General features: G+C 38.4%; 1 protein-coding gene across 2 annotated transcripts in view; it reads left to right on the top strand.

Moving 5' to 3' along the window:
- The window catches only part of STXBP4 (syntaxin binding protein 4), a 228,831-nt gene that overhangs the window by 13,863 nt on the left and 199,657 nt on the right, over positions 1 to 15,311 (top strand). Inside the window, exon 1 of one of the 2 annotated variants that reach the window (XM_036753252.1) lies at positions 2,895 to 2,921. The exons of the other annotated variant lie outside the window; for it this stretch is intronic. The gene's annotated coding sequence lies outside the window, so the exon portion shown is untranslated. Of the gene's footprint in view, positions 1 to 2,894; positions 2,922 to 15,311 lie in introns of those variants that run through there. 2 annotated transcript variants of the gene reach the window in all.

Below are 15,311 nucleotides of genomic sequence, written 5' to 3'. Positions count from 1 at the left end.
CTCATTAGAAAAAATTATCTTCTTATTAGAAGTAAGCTCCTTGAGGGCAGGAGCTAGGTTTTTCCCTTTCTTTGTATCCCCCGTGCTTAGCATAGTCTCTGGCACACAATAAGTGCTTGTTGACTTACTGTTAATGTCCAGGACTGTTTGTTGGTTTTTTTCTTTTTTTCTTTTCATCCCTAGCACTTACCACTCCAGATATGGAGTAAGCACTTGGTAGATGTTTGCTGATAGATTGAAGAAGAAGAAAAAGAAAAAAAAATACCCCTTCACTACATTCTTTGCCATTGACTTCAACTTTACAAGAAGAGGAGAAAGATCTATAGTTTCTTCAGTGTGGAGAAGTCCTAGTGAGACTTGCCTCCATCAAAATCTGTTGTAGTAGATAAATCCTTGGGAGTTGGTTTGAGGCACATAGACATTAAGCGACTTGCTTGAGTTTGACAGCTAACTGTCATAGGTGGGATTTGAACCTAGGGCTTCTTGTCTTCCAGACTCCGCAATCTATCATATATACCACATTTTCTCTACCTTCAAATCATTCCATCTTCACATCCTAGATTTAGAACTGGAAGAGATTGAAGAGAGCATCTATATAGTCTAATCCTTCATTCTGTATTTGAGGAAGGAACTTAGAAAGATTAAGTGACTTGTGTAACCTTATTAATTTGAAATTTGAGTCACGAAAAATGGCAACCAAACATTTTAGAAAAGTGGAGGCAGAATTGCGTAATGAAAAGAACCATTGGTCTTGGAGTTGGAAGACTTGGATTCTAATCCCAGCTCTGTTAGTTACAACCTGTGTGTCCTTGAACAAATGATAAATGCTGATAGATTGAATCTCTGAACCTTGTTAATGTCTTTATCCATAAAAGATTTGGACTACATGACTTCTAAGGTCCCTTCCAGCCAGATGTACCACTAGGAATTCAGCACCTGGGACAAATTCAGTTGGAGGTAGGGGGAGATCTGAAGGGGCCCCATACTACTCCAGGGAAACCCTTTTCTGTCCTTGGAACAGACCCAGCCAAAGGATCCAAGACCCCAAAGTACCTTACCTCTCCATGGCTAAATAAGGTGCAAAGAAATATGCCTTCTCCCCAGAGAAGTGATGGTCCCCCATCTCCAACAACAGAGGGGCTGTACCCCTATGTTGTCCCTAAGCTGTCTGAGAACTGTGCTGCCCCTCTGCTTGGGGCTGCCCTAGTGGGGAGGAGCAGCATTCATCCATCAGATGCTGTTAATCCTTGCTCATCTCCCCTGGAGGGCCAATGCAAAGGAGAAAGCATGCACCTCTTCTTCATTAGGTGGAAACATAATAGCCCACAGAAGTTGTGGGTCTGTTTTGAACTCTGAATAATCTTATAATCCAGACCCCTTTTTATTAACAATTGTTTCTATTTCTCCACTAATTTTAAACTAGCTGAAACCAATTTCTGTAAAAGCATTTTAAATATCTGGGATGAGGCACAAAGGGTGTTAAATATTCAATTATATCACTAGCCAAATTGGGGGAAATAATTGGTTCATATATGCATTTATTACCATATTCTAATGAGATTCATTTCTCTACACTACTAACATTCACAGACAACTCTCTTGTGGTCCTTGGCCTGCTTTTTAATGTTTCCACCCTTCACAAAATCAAAAACTATCTTCAAATTTGGACTCATCTTAATCCAAGCCCTGTGGATGTACTGGGACGAAGGTTGCTAGGAAATGGCCTCTTGTTATTTCTGACAAAATTTTTAAAAGGCCCACTTTTGGTTTGATTTTATTTTCCCATTAAGAATCCATAAAATGAATGCCCTGTTAGATAAGAGAGCAAGCCACCAGAACCATCTATAGAGAAATATGCAACACACTAGTCATCGAACTAATGTCATTTTGCCACTTCTTTATGTCTTTAACACCTTATAACTCAAACCCAGTGCAGAACTATGAAATAGTATCATTGGCTGGACCCATCTTTCCTTTTTATTCCCATGTTACCAACTGATCCCTAAATAATGTCTTTTTGCTTAATGCCATGTTTTTGTAGAATTTGTTAGCAGTGTTAGGCAGATATAACTGTACTTTGTTCCTTATACTTTTATTCTTAAGCTTCAGTAAAGTAGGAAGTCTAAATAGATTATGAGCAGTTTGGACTGCTTTTTGTTTCACACTGTCCCAAGTCATATATATCAGTGTTGGGGAAGGATTCTCATGAGCTGCCTGTTGTTAAATGTGGTTGCCTATCCCCCCCCCCCCCCCCCCCCCCCCCGCCAGCAGTAAGGGACAAAGTGGGCCTATAGAAAGAATGTTTGGGTTTGGAATCTGAGTACGTGGATTGGAATTTCTGCTTTGCTGCTTACTGTCTGTACAAGCATAGGCAAGTCAGTTAAACTCTCCACTTCAGTTTGTCATCTGCAAACCGAGGAAATAGGACCGGATGACCCCTCCGGGATTGAGATCTCTGATCTCTAGGATCCCAGCTCTAGATCTCTGATGCTCTGATTACTGAATACTGTGAAACTGTAATGGGATGATGATTCAGAAATTTTTGGAGGTATTAACCACAAAGTTTAAGATTGGCTCATAATCAGATCTAAGAGAGACAAAGCAATACGAAAATAATAATACTAAAAAATGAAGATTGGATTCATTGCTTTAAGTTTATGCGTTGGATTTTTGATGTGCCCAAGCTTACCTTTTTACCATCTTTTCCTTATCCCAAGGAAACCATCACTCTGATACTACATGGAAGAAACTTTCATTGAAAGTTGCTACAGATGTTCTCAACAAAGTACATGACCTTCATGATCCTACTAAGACCATATATATCTTAATATATGTAATACTACCACATTTTGTCTGGATTCCTCACACAAAGGATGGGGGACTGTCTACTTGAAGTAATTATCTGCCCCTCAAAGGAATAGGTAGGTCGTTAACAGTTGGTAGAATTGTAAAATCAGCAGCTCTTCAAACATTGATGATATTTAAATGCACAGGATTATTTTCCCCCTTCAAAGAGGGACACAGATGCTGCTGTCTTCCTATGCAATTACCCTTGGGGGGCGGAGGAAGCATTCATTATGTTGTTTGCATGGTGATTCACTTTACTGTGAGAGATAACTTGTAAATTATATCAGAAGGAAGATTTTCAAAGTGGGTGAACCTGCTTTCAATGAATAAGCATTGGGGAAAATGAGAATAATGTGGGTAGCCAGTCTTCTTTTATGAACATGGGTTTTGTTTTTGTTTTACCTGCCAAGTTTTTGTTTATTCTTTATCAAATGAAGATTAAAAAAAGAGTAGGCTGATAGTAGTGGAAATGATTACTTCCTTCCCTTCAAATTATGAGTTGGAACTGGTTTTAAGTACTGAATCTGAGCAACCCCGGAGAACTTCTATTTTTTTATTTAATTTTTTTTTTGGAGGTGGGGAAGGCAGGGCAATTGGGGTTAAGTGACTTGCCCAAGGTGACACAGTTAGTGAGCATGTCACGTGTCTGAGGTCACATTTGAACTCAGGTCCTTCTGACTCTAGGGCCAGTGCTCTCTTCACTGTGCCACCTGGCTGCCCTACCCGGAGAACTTCTGGAAAACAGGGTTGTAGTATTTGGGGGATAAAGTCCTCCTGGGATTTAGATTTCCTGTTGCTTTGGACAGAGCCCCTCAAAAATGGCTTTCCTCCACATCCTTAATCTTTTACTTTCTCCTTTTACTCCTCTTTCAGTCTTTCTCTGGCTCTGTTGATCTTAATATTTTTTTTTGGCCAAATAAGAGCCCTAACATAGTCAAGTTTTCCCTTAGAGGTATTCTGCTTACCTCGCTTTCCATCCCTTTACATGTTTTCTCATGCTGATCTGAAATCTCCATATAATTTTTGAAAATACAAATTTTACTGGTGAGTTTTCATATCATAGTCGTTTTTGGATTTGATTCCACTCCATGCAAGCCTTACTCTATAACAGAGAAAAAAGTTAAATCAAACACAGCCTACACAGTGACCACTTCCAACAGTGTATGCAAGATCTTGCACCCATAATCCTCCCCACCACTCCAATTTAGAAAAGAAGTATGTTTCTTCTTATTCCTCAATAACAAGATTGGTCATTGTAATTAAACAGCACTTGACTTTATTTGAGTGTCTTTTCCTTTAGACTCTCATGGTCATTGTTTATATTGGTTTTCTGCTTCTGAAATATTCTACTTCATTTTCATAGAAGTTCCCATATTTCTTTGAATTCCTCATATTTATCATTTCTTGCAGCACAATAATATTCCGAGTCTTATATCTCTTCAAGCACCTATGATTTATCAGCGTGGGTGATATCCTTCTATGATGTGGTGTAGTAGAATGGCCATTTAGAATTCCTCTCTACCAAAAATGCATCATTCTCCACTAGCTTGGTAATAAGCCTCTCTGACCACGGTGAGGTTGTTCCTTGGATAGCTGATATCCAGTCTATCCCCAGGCCTACACACAAAAATCGTCATCTCAGACAGCTTACGTTCTACATGCGTAACCTTTGAGAATCCAAAGTTACCATTGCTCCACAATGTAATGTCAAATCAGTGACATTGAATAGAATTTTATTGTTCATAGGATCATAGATTAGAGCTCAGAGGATTGTTAGAAATCATTTAGTTTAACCTCCTCATTTTAGATGAATTGAGAGATCAAATGACTTGTCTTTCCGGATCCCCTTAATTCTGTCTAGGGCCTTCCCTCTGTTAATTATTTCCATTTTATCCACTATATAACCTGCTTGTATATGGATGTTTGCTTGTTGTCTTCCCCATTAGACTGAATTCCTTCAAACCAGGACCTGTCTTTTGCCTTTCTTTATATCCTCAGAGTCTAGAACTGTGCTCTGCACCTAATAGGTGCTTTTAAAATGTTTATTGATTGACTGCCAAAGGTCACATATGTGGTAAGTAGCAGAACCAGGATTCGAATCAAGATCTCTGGCTCAGATCCATCAGTTTTTCATTTCACCACCTTTTGGTGCTTAATAAAGATTTGTTTAATTGAATAGGTAGCTTTGTCTGGAGACCTGGGTTTTACTTTCACCTCTAACACTTAATGAGCTGTGTAACCATGGGCCATTCACTTAGCCTCAGTTTCCTTATCTGCAAAATAGGGTAATGAAGTCTGTAGTACTAGGCTCATAGATTTATTATGAGGCTCAGTTGAGATAATGCACATAAAAGTGCTTTGCAAACCTTAAAGAGCTTTGTAAATGTCAGTATTAAATAGTTCTTAGGATGATGAGAGAAAAGGTTCTGTCTAGTAAGTTTCCCATTACAGATTTTGATTTTTTTCTATAACATGCCCAAGAGATTTTTAATTAATACCTGAAAGTAAAGGAGATGCAAGCATTGGCTTTCATAGCAACAGATATCCTGGTTGTGACCCGATCATGTTACCATCTTTCAGCATTTCTAATTGAAAAAAAATTACATTATTTTTGCACTTTGTAGTATTTTTATTTCTTTTTGCTCATCCCTCAGGGAGAAGTGATCTCTCCATCTTATAAACTTTCTTGGCACCGTTTTTTGTACTTATTATAATGGGCTTTGACTTGGCGAGTGGGACCAAGTCAATGGTAGGTGGCAGACTCCAAGGTAGGGCACATAAACCAAAGGGATAAAAAGACTTTTGGAAAGCTTCTTGGGTTCCACAAGACTTCCTGTGATTCAGACCCCTAAATTTCAGGGACAGGATCAAGCAACGATCATTTAAAGTATGTACTATGTGCTCAACACTACATTAGATGCTGGTTATACAAAGACAAAAATTAAGCAGCCTTGATTTACTAAAGGAACTTTATTGGAGGACATAACATGTACACACTTAAGTATATGCAAAATAAATACAAGGTAATTTGGTGGAGAGGAGCACTAGCATCTGGGAGAATGGAGAGAGGTAGCATTTGAGCCGAGCTTTGAAGGAAACCAGAGAATCTAATAAATGGAGGTGAGGAGAGAGGGCATTCCAGGAATAGAGTATGAACTCATGGCAGCAGGAGGTGGAATGCTGGGATTGAGGAACAGCAAAGTCTAGTTTGGCCAGGTTGGGTACACCTTGAGTGCTATAAATATGGGGTGGTTATTTAAATAAGATAGGTTGGAACCAGATCATGGAGGGGCCTAAATATCAAAGTGTGTGGTTTGTGTTTTATTCTATAGAGAATATACAATTCCTGAAGGTTTTTGAGCACAGGGAGCAAAAAATATTTTGGTAGCCATGTGAAGGGCAGATTACCCCATGGAAAATATATAATGGAAAAATCCATGGAAAATATATAATGGGGAATAATGAGAATCAAACTGGAAAGGTCGTTTGGAGCCAGGTTGTGAAGCGCTTTAAATTTCAAGCATGCTAATAGGGAACCACTACAACTTATGGAGCAGAGTTGAAATCACCAAATGTTCTTTGTCACAAGGGAGGACACTGGATAAGCATAAATGTATTAGCATTCTAGAGAAATCAGCTCCAGATAACTAAAGCTTTTATGGATTGTACAGCCATTCTGTAAAAAAAAAAATATTTTCATGGCAATTTTTCTAAAGTGTATCACTACATAGTTTATATGAACATTCCTTATACTCTGCTAGATTCCTGCCTAGCCATCCACTAGATGGCATGCTTGTTCATTTTTATAGAGCTGGATGTAGTGTTCATCTCTCCAATTCAATTCAGTAAACCCTTAACAAGCATGTGTTGTGTGTCAGGTATTGGGTATATAAAGATGAACAATAAAACAGTGCCTTCCCTTAAGGAATTTGCAGTCTAATAGGAGGGATTTGACCTGTACACAAAAAAGGTAGAATGTGGTAGGAGCAAAGTTTTCCAAGAAAGTTGTCTAGGAAAATTGCCTCACTTTCAGTGGAGGAGCTATCAGGGAAGAATAGCTTCATGGAGGAGCTGGCAACTGAGTTAAAACTTGAAGGAGAAGAAGGATTTCACCAGGAGAAAGAGGAAAGATGGACCCTCTTTGGTGACTTTCTGTGAAGGCATGGTCTAGAGTTAGAGAGGATAGGTTGGATGTATGGGTTGGGATATGCATCTTTTGGTGGGGCACTTCCAAATAAATGAGATCATAGACCCATTGAAGTAATCTCCATTTTATAGATGAAAACAATGAAGAGAAATGAAGCAACTTGCCCATGGTTACGCAGCTCATTTGGTGTCAGAGTTGGGGCTTGAACCTGGGTCTTCTGATCTCAGAGAACTTGATTTTATTCTCTGACTTCTCTCCTTTATTTGGGTAGAGGTGTTTAATATCTCAGGAGCCATTACCAAACAGTGGAAACGTGCTTGGCCCTAAATCTAGGAAACCAGAAGCTGTCAATCATTTAGCTGATTTTTCCAAACCTGGATCCTATGACTGTCTTAAGACATGTGACTAAAAAGCAGTGGGACTTGATTTTTAAAGAAATAGACCAGAAAGCACACATCTAAGTCAGGGGTGGGGAACCTGCTGCCTCGAGGCCACATGTAGCCCTCTGGGTCCTTCAGTGTGGCCCTTTGACTGAGTCCAAACTTCACAGAACAAATCCCCTTAATAAAAGGATTTGTTCCATGAAGTTTGGATTTATTCAAAGGGCCACACTGGAGGACCTAGAGGGCCACATGTGGCCTCGAGGCAGCAGGTTCCCCACCCTTGATCTAAGTGAGTATTGCCTTCCAAAGTAAACGTGGGAAACTTTATTTCTTCCAAGGAAGTTGCCTAGCTGTACGATGTGATAGTAGAAAGAACATTGGATTTGGAGTTAGACCTGAATTCAAATTCTGGGTCAACTTCTTAATAACTGAGTGACCTTGGGCTAGTCACTTAGCTTCCCTTGGCCTCAGTCTCTTCACCTGTAAAATAAGCCTCTTAAAACTAGTTCTTTTTGTCTCCTCTAATTTCTAAGTCTATGATCCCATTCATGGAATTCCTATTTAGGAACTGCCTTTTAAGTCTTTTTATGAGCCACATAAAATCAGTTTCATTACTTCATGATGGTGGCTTGTATGTAATTTTTGTTGTGCAGTAAAACGCCTCTACCCGTGTACCTTGTAAAAACTCTTGCCTTCGCAAAGACTTTTTTTTTTTTCACTTTTCTGTTCCAGATGATTGAGGCTGCTAGAAATTTGACTTCTGGATACATCAAATGCTGCTGTAATTATTAAATATTTTTGTTAAAACTCATATAAATATGGACCCCATTGGATAAGGATTATCATGATCAGGTGTTGAGATCAGAACTTTCTGATGATATGGTAGCTATCCAAGTTTTCCATTCTTTAAAAAAAAAATTACAGGCATTTATTCTCTCTCCCCCGCTCCCTACTCCCCCATGTTAAATACACAAATAAAAACTATTGTAGTATATGTGCAGTCAGGCAAAGCAAATACCCTCATTGACCCTGTCCAAAAATGTATGTCTCATTCTGCTTTTTGAATCCATCACTCCCTCTCAGGAGGTAGGTAGCATGCTCCATCTTTGGTCCTCTGGAATCATGCTTTGCCATTGCACAGATCAGAGTTCTCGAGTCTTTCAAAGTTGTATTTCTTTATAGTGTTATTCTATTGTATAAAATGTGCCCTTGATTCTGCTTACCTCACTCCGCAGCTGTTCTTCAGGCTTTCCCTGTTTTCTCTGGGACAATCCATTTTGTCATTTCTTATGGTACAATAATTTTCCATTCTCTTCAGTAATGTCCAGGTGGTTTCTTAATCACAACAGAGGTTATACTATGCAACTGTTATTACCAAAGACTTATTCTTTCTCCTTTTCTGAACAAAGAAAAGAGGTTTCGGTTACCTACCATAGAGCCAGCCATTCTGCTAAATAGTGGCATGACACTGGGCAGGTCTTGGCTTCCGTTTACTCACTACAAAATTTCAAAGAATTATAATACAGAGGTAATGCCCCTTTTTGTTACCATTATTTAATAGAGTTCTAGAAATGTTAATGATCAGAATATGTTAAGAGGAAAACATTAAAAGCAAACATTGGTAAATATGAGATGAATTACATCTATTTGCAGATAACCTGATGGTTTGGAAGGAAGGAGCACCTGGGTCTTATTATTATCACTGTTTTATAGCTAAGGAAACAGAGGCAGACAGAGATTAAATGACTTGTCCAGGGTCACACAGCTAGTAAGTGTCTTAGGTTATGTTTAAGCTCAGGTCTTCCTGACTCTGGCCCTGCACTCTATCCCCTGTATCACCTTGCTGCCTCTAAAAACATTGAGGAATCAGCAAAGAAATGAGTTGCTACAATAGCTTCAGTTAAGTAGCAGAACACAAAATAATTCTCCTTGAATCATCAACATTTTTGCCTGTTACATTACATACGTTACCCAATTATAAAAGGTCATGTCATTGAAATAAAAGTGGAGGAAAATGGAAGACAATAACTTTCACAGCTATAATTGGGCAAGAATTTTTAACCAACCAGGGGATAAAGATGACATAAAAGGTAGAAAAGACAATTTGGGTTGGGTAAAATTGATAAACTCTTGCACAAACAAAATGGACATCTAGGATTAGGAAGAAAATCTTTCATCAAGTATCTGATAAGGTCCTACAGTCAAGATATAGAGAATTAACGTACACATACATACAGCACCCTGCACAATGCCTGATACATAGTAGAGAGATTAGACCTGGATATAAGAATCTGGGAGTCATCTGCCTACTATGAACCCTTTGAGAGCTGATGAGATCACTGAGAAGGTATAGAGTTAGTAGAGAAGAGGCCCAGGACAGAGCCTTGGGGTACACTCACAGGGGCTGGGGCATAGATGATGATCCAGCAAAGGATCATGAGATCATAGATCTAGAGCTGAAAGAGACCTCAATGGCCCTCTAATCCAGCCATCTCCTTTTTCACAGAAGGTAACTGAGATCCAGGAGTGGCCCAGAGTCATATGTTAAAGTGGGTAGGAATGCATGGGTAGGAATGGTCCTGTGATGCTGGGTACTTTCAATTTGATACTACACTTACTCTGAGAAGTGGTCAGCCCACTTTGAGTGGAGGTAAGGTGGAACTTCAGAGTTGTTTTCATTTGCATCTCACTTATGATTCGTGATTTAGAACAATCTTTCCTGTGGTTGTTTGTGGTTTCCCACTTTTGCAGAGAGATTTCTAGGTCCCAGTGCTAATTATCATCATTAAATAGAGCTTAATGCCTTTTAGTGTTTGGATCTCTTTGCTTCACTCTTTATCAGTTAATATAGATGGCTTTTCTCAAGTTCTCATATGTCGTTTTTTTATAGCATAATAATATTCCAGTGCACAAGCACATTCAGCCATTCCCCTAATTAATGGACAACCATTTTGTTTCTAATCTCTTGCTACCATAAAAAATTCCTGCTATGAATATACGTGGGCAGAGAGGGAGCTTTTCTTTAGGTCTGTAACCTTCTTAGAATATACATTCAGATATGCTATTGGAGCGTAAATGGGTGTAACAAGTTAGTGACTTTTCTCACAATTATAGATTGTGTTCCAGAATGGTTGGACCAATTCAGAACTCTACCAACCATTATTTATTCTACTTGTCTTCAGGCAGCTCCTTCAACATTGGCTATTTTCTTCTTTTATCATCTTTGCCACTCTGAGGGGAAATTGAGTTGTGGAAACTTAGAGTTGGTTTAATTTGAATTTCACTTATGGTTAGTGATTTAGAACGACTACATGGTTGTTGATGGTTTTCCTTTTTCCTTAGAAAAATGTGCTCTCATATTCTTTGACCGCTTGTCCACTGGGGAAATCAATATATCTTCTTTCCTCAGCTTGAATCCAAGTAAGATTCATAGGTAGCCTGCGGGAGTGATTGTACTCTGATAGTAGATTCTTACTTTTTGTGAGTAACACAAAGGATCTATAATTTCCTCAATTTAAGTATTCCCTTCACTGATGTAGTTCACTACCCCTTGCTTTGCAATAGCTTAGTAGATAGTCTAAAGAATTTACCTGTCCAGTTTTTGGTGAGAAGTCTATCTAACTCCACTAGGTGGTCCTCAGTTGACATTTGATCCATCACCAGGCCCCTAATAAATAATCTTTCCAGCTCTGAAGGACATGCTTTTTATTCTACTGGCATAGACTTTGAAAACCCAGAAAACTGGATACCATGATGAGGCTTTCTGCAAGGATCTTAAGAACAGTGCCATTCAGTGACTTAATTGAAATGAGCATGATCCTAGACAGGATTCTCAAGTGACAGCCACATGTTTTATTGTCTTTTACTTAGGAATCTCATTATAGAAGCTGCCAGTGGGGGCTAATCTATTTTTAGTAGTTACCACTGGTTTGTGGATGTTTGCATCCAAAGTTAAGCTTTATCTAATTTAATCTTCTACTTGGGATTGATACGTTATCTCTTCTTCCAACTGTGTAACCACACAGGGTAAGGAAAGTAAAAATACAGAAGAAATCTCTATGTGTATTGGTGATAAGCAAATTCTCCCTTAATAAATCATACGTAATTTTAGTTTTTCTCTGGCCATCCATCTCATTTTTACTGGTAAGGAAACTGAGATAAAGTACTTTGCACATGGCATACAGCTAGTAGGAATAGAACCTAGCCACTATGCGTTGGTTCGTGTTAAATAACTACATAGGCTATAGATTTTAAAATATATAGACGTAATATAAGGTAGCCAAATAATGCAACATACTTATTTCAGGGAAGTTTTTCAGGGTAAGATTTTATATTATAAGGGAAGTTTGACTTGGTGTGGGCCAAAAAGTAGACTTAAAGATAGAGGTAAAAACCTATTATTAAAATCTGGACGAAAATAAATATTGCATTTTTGTTATTGTAGTTTATTGTTGCTTACAAATCACTAGACACTCAATATTTAGAAATATCTAAATATTTATTTTACAGATGTCATCTGTATTCTCTCTCTTTCTTGTAATCTATTTTAGAGGTTTATTGTTATTCCACAATTCTACATATGTGGCTGTGGGAAACCAGTCCACATTTTTCTACATTAGCTGACCTTTAAAAGCTTTTGATTTATAAAATTTTTCTCTGAATGTGTATGTTGTTTTAACTTAAAACTAACATATAAACATTTTTCTACATTGCACATCATAGTTATTACTTTGGGAATCTTTCTTGCCCACCACTTCATTATGGAATTCTGTTCTCAGAGGATTAAGAAAATGAAAAAGTGAAACTGCTGTGAATTGTAGCATTCTGCCAGTCACTTATCTATACATAGTCGAGCCTTCTTATTTGCAAATCACATCATCAAGGCTTTCTTTTTACATGTTTTTCCCTTTTTCCCCCCTCCCTTCTTAACATTTCTTATTAGATGTTTTTCAAGAGGAAACAAATTTCTGCCTGAAAATATTTTTTTTTTCTGGAATGCAAAAGGTACTTGATGAAGCAAAACCTGGTATTTCTAGTATTAGACTTTTGTTTTATCTTGAGACTGTGAGGAACAATACTTAATTAATCTTCCTTAATTTTTCAAGGAGCTTTGTTTTCCTTTCAGATAGAAGGTGCCCCATTTAATTCTTAAGATTTGTTCTGCATCCTAAAATGCTTGCAAATGAATTCTACAAAAATGACATTATGAAGTTAAAGTTTCTGCCGTTATCTTTCAAGCCAATGCATTCATCCCAACTTTCCCACTTCTTTGTTATTCATAGCCATTGTGATATAGTGTGATACAGTGACACTGAACCCAGTACCAAGAGATAGACCCAAGTTCTAGTCCTAATTCGGTCACTAAATTGTTTGATGACCTAGAGCCAATCATTTACTTCCCTTGACTTCAGTTTCCTTGATTAAAAAAATAGATTTTTATTGGTCTTTTATTTTTCTATTATCTACATTTTACCCCAGTGCTCCATCTAATACCTTCCCCCAGACATCCGTTATTACAAAGAATTTTTAAAAGGAAAAATAATTTAAAAATCAGCCAAACCAATCAGTGCATTGAAACAGTTTGACATTAGAATAACTCCACACTCATGGACCCCCACTGTTGCCAAAGAGCCCGGGCTGGTGTCTTCTTACATCTCCTTGGTCTTTGTAATTTCTGAACATGCAGTTCCATTTGTTTTTTAATGGTTGTCCTTTCCATTTACATTCTGGTGGTTACTGTATTTATTGTTTTCCTGACTCTACTTAGTTCACTTTGTACCAGTTCACAAAAGTCTTTCCATGTGATTCTCTGTATTTGTCATGTTTGTCTTTTCTTACTGCGTAGTAAGGTTCCATTACAGTCAGAATTATGCCTGTGTAGATCCTACCAGGAATTCCTTTGCCAACAATGAAGCCAAGGATTCCTGGGTCTCACCATGAGCCCTGCAGTTGAATTCTTTCTTATGTGTTGCCTCCCCCACTTATGACGTGTCCACCTTGAGGGACAGACTCTCTTCCTATTCTGTTGTGTTCCTGTCACTTAGGAAAGTGGTTGGCACATAGTAAGCACTTCCATCCATTTCAATGTAGAGGCAATTAGGACTTAATCTGAGGTACCATTTCCCTTTCCTGACTAAAACCTCTTTATCTCTTTTGCCCACAGTTCTGTGCCCAAGTCAGCATCCCAGATGCTGGATCAAGCCCCAGCTGTTGTTGCTTGGTTTAGAAAAGTCTGCTAAGTATATATAGCAGCACTTTCTAAAACCTCATGGCCCAAACTTCACTTATGGAAACCCCAATGTTGTGAAAAGCAATTCTTTCTGTCTTCCCCTCAATGTCCTATCAGGTCTTTGAGGATTAAGTGCCCACCTTCTTTGCCTTCCATGTACAGGTTTTTCTGCTTTAATGGAAAGACTGTGCCATGAGGGGTCAGAAGAACTAGGTTCTCATCCTCACTGTGTTCCTGACTGGTCAGATTACCTTTAATGATTCCTTTTATCTTTCTGGGTCTCGGTGGTTTCCATAAAATGAGGTGATTTTTAAAGATCTTTCTATGGTCTAAATTCCAAGGAATCTTTTTGTTGCAGAGATTTTCATTGTTAATCAGGTTTCTCATAATGCTGTTGTAGTCATTCTACTTATCACTTGGGGTTTATTTAGTGCCTGGATCTTTGAATAGCATCAATGGCAGATCTATCAGTGGCTATATTGAGATGTTTCAAATACTACAAATGGAAGGCATTGGTATTATCTAATAAAGCTCAGTTGGTTCCTGCACTTTGGGCATATTTAATTGGGACACAAAGGAGGTAGCATTCTACCAGACAGAAGTGTTGTTCTTGCAAATAATCCAACCACAGGCAACATATGTCTGAAGAGGAGACATTCATCTCTAACCTGATGGATCCCTTTACTTCCTTCCTCATCCTCTCCCATCAGCCACCTTCCTTACAAACCCTTGTGGAAATAAGGGCTTCCAGATAATCTTTGAATTATGAGGAAACAGTAATCTCTGAACTGCTGCTCCAGGGAAGAAAATCCCCATACTCTCCACAGAGTAAGTGTGTCCATGTTGGTGCCTGGAATAAAGCCACCCTTCTATAATCTTAGTTCTGAAGATTATTGATTGCTTTTTTTACTAAAAAATAAAAAATGGAAAAAGGACTCACTGAAATAACAACAGCTTGTGCCTCAGCGGGTGTCCAAATATACAGCCTATATATCCAGATAGAGACAAACACACACACAAAATTACTGAGTTGATATGCTAAGTCTTAGGGGTCCTGCTGAGCTGAGGTGGGCTGCCTCCCAACCCTGTCTAGGGAGAAAGTTGAAAATGAGGGTGTTGGAGATTACAGTTTTGAGCCGGCCTTGGATTTCTTAAGCCTGCCCTTTTGTAGAGTTATTCCTGACCCTGAATATCACTATCTAACTCCCAATGTGAAAATGAACATTTAAGTTTTAAACAGACTGTGCCCTCGTAGTTAGAAAATTGCCAAGGACATCTGACACCCTAGCAGATCCTGATATATACTGAAGCTGTGTTCGAGGTTCAAGTTCACCATCCCTGTACTTTGTAGTGGGGCCAGTTTTTGCAAATAATAGGGAATTTTAGAAACGTTAAATTTCAGTGGGAAGACAGAGTAGGCCTGTGGATTTGGAGTAGTCATTGTTATTTTGTTTCTATGGAAGGCAGTGCTATCTCATGGGACACTGGGTGTCAGTTAACTAACAAATGATCTACAAACTTTAGGGAAGCAACTAAAGGAATCCTTCTGTAAAAGAAAGCATCATACTGTCTTTGATTAAAACTAGATAACACCCAAGGGCTATAACCAATTCTAAGAATCTCTCTAGAGAGACACATTTCATAATATTAGAAAAGAATTAACCTATGTGACATTTTATATTGTCCTATATTTAAGAAGAAAGGT

This window comes from Trichosurus vulpecula, chromosome 4, assembly GCF_011100635.1.
Source record: "Trichosurus vulpecula isolate mTriVul1 chromosome 4, mTriVul1.pri, whole genome shotgun sequence".
NCBI classification, from domain to species: Eukaryota; Metazoa; Chordata; class Mammalia; order Diprotodontia; family Phalangeridae; genus Trichosurus; species Trichosurus vulpecula.
Note: the sequence above shows the minus strand (reverse complement) of the source record. Positions and strands in the feature narration are given on the sequence as shown.